Consider the following 2,504-nt stretch of genomic DNA (forward strand, 5'->3'; position numbering starts at 1 on the left):
CCGCCGCAACGCGAGCGTTCGTTGGATTAAGGCATAATGAAATTACGAGGGTCACGTCATTTTATAAAACGATCGTTAAGCGTCGAGAGTGTTCGCTTGTCGTGGCTCTCGTCGAAATGACACCGCATTGAAAACGATCGATCGAAATCTCTGGCGAAAGAGCTCGGAGCGAGAAAGAGGAGGAGAAGGAAGAGGGAACGAGGCGTGAAGGCGGGAGAGGGGACGAAATTTCCGTAGAGGGAAAGAAGGGAAAAAGAAAGGGATAAGTGGAATTTTATGTATAACAGAAGCATGCTAATAAATCGGATCCGGTAGTAAAGTCGATTATTAATTTAATTCGGACATTTTAACGAAATATATTCGAATTCTCTTAAATATCAGAACCAAAACGCTGTGCATTGACACAGGTTGTTATGGATGCTCCGTCATAAGCGCATACGAAATTTTATGAACACGCACGCCTGTTAACATTCCATGTGTCAAAATTCATTATAATTTATTGATACGTCAAATATATCCTCCAGCCTCGCTCGTTCGTTGCTCTTCATAATAACGAGGAAGCCACCAGCGTGTATGTGTGTATACGTTGGTGGGTGTATGTTTCAGTTTTCCTTTCGTTTTATTTTCAATCGTTCATATGCCGTTCCGCGCATCGTGGCCGACCGTGTCGATTTTTCGCGATTCCGTCAATGAGCGTGAGAGGTCGCCAAAATAGGCCATCCACATGTAGCCGCATTCGTAAATACACTCGTAACGATATAATTGACCGCGTCGGCGGCGTGCATTCGTTATACATATGTATATCTGGCGTCGACACGACGCAATTATTCTCAAACTTTTATTAATATTATTTTTCGACATTATCGGATATAACGTGTTCTTCTCGCCTAAAACGAATCACCTAAATATTTCTTTCTTTAGAGAAATTCTTGTTGCAAACGAAAATCACATTAATTTTCTCTTCTTTCGAGTAACGCATTATGAATAGTTTATCAATACAATGGCAAACTGTCTGATATTTGTAGTATTATAGTAAACAAGTTTTGTTTACATGCATAATACATATGTTGTCTTCCGTCATCGTCGAAGTTTGTGATTTCAATGGAAATAGATGTCATGTTTGACCTTTAGTTATAAGTGTCAAAGGTTATTTCAAGGTCGCGGTATTACATATCTCTAAATAAAATTTAATGCAACAGCTGCAACATAGAAGAAAAGACAGTAAATATAAACTTATATATATATATATTAAAAACACCGGTAGTTTTGAAAGCTCCGAAAATAATAATCTTGGAACAAAAATATTTTTTTGCATTGTATTTGTCCCTCGATATCATTTAAATTGCATATGAAATATTTTTTTATTTGGTCGAACGAGATACATATTTACATGGTGCATTTTAAGTTAAACACTATAAACCATCTAACCAGAAAGCTCGTCGAAACGCAGACTCGTTCGTTCGAGAATTAACCTATAGATCTGCCGCATTGTAATCTCTTAATACGCCGTATCGATGTTCGCACAGTTTCATGAGATAGAATATGTATATACGAGCAATTTCATTTGCAATAAGAAATAAATTTTTCATAGATTTCCCTACTCATTTTTTCCTTCTCTTTATATAGTTGCGTTTAGAGAAAAATAATAAGCATAATACATAGCATCTCTTTGTAATGCGATAAGATCGATAACTCGGTGTTCCTCTCGACTCCAATAAATCTATGATGGTATCCTAGAACAGAAAACAGTTGAGAAGTATATATAGTGTATTGAAATTGTATATATACATATAAGTATGAAATTGTATATATACATACATATATATATATATTGGTGGGGCCGCGACGTCCAGTAATTCGACGAAACTTTTTCACGGAGGGATAACACCTTCGTTGCACTTGTCAACGAAACGGTTGGGCTACCAGGAACGATATCATCGAATGGACCTCCGGCTGCTCGTTGTCGCGGCTAGGAACAAGAGGATTTTTCGGAGTCTGGGAGCGAAAGGCGTTGGTATTAATTGGCTGGACTAGTCCGTGTGGAGTGGGCTGACTATGCGAGTGGCGCACTACTACCAATATCGCAACTATCACCACTACTAGCGCACGACAATCACCGAGCAACGCTATTCTCTGGGTTCGAACGTTTTTCGTGGTCCGTGCCACGGAAATGTTCGTTCATTTGGTGACCGTCCCTGCCATCTCTTTCTTCTTTCTTCTGCGACCCCTGGGGTCGTACCCTCTTCCTTCTTCGACCCCTACCCATGGTGCGGAACTCGAGGAGACCAGCGGGAGTATAGGCCGCGCTCGCTTGTAGCCGTGTCTATACACACGTATACTGGCGCGTAGAAAGGCATAATAAAGGTTGGGGAAACAGTCCGCGCGGACTTAACGAACGGCTGTCAGCGCGTTCCATATGGAAGCCAGTTGGTCGGAGTTACTGCGCTCTTCCGGCAGGATTGGCCTTTTTCGTTCTCGATTACGCCTCTTTATTCGCCCACTGG

The sequence above is a fragment of the Bombus impatiens genome, unplaced genomic scaffold (genome assembly GCF_000188095.3).
Source record: "Bombus impatiens unplaced genomic scaffold, BIMP_2.2 scf_0418, whole genome shotgun sequence".
Lineage (NCBI taxonomy): Eukaryota > Metazoa > Arthropoda > Insecta > Hymenoptera > Apidae > Bombus > Bombus impatiens.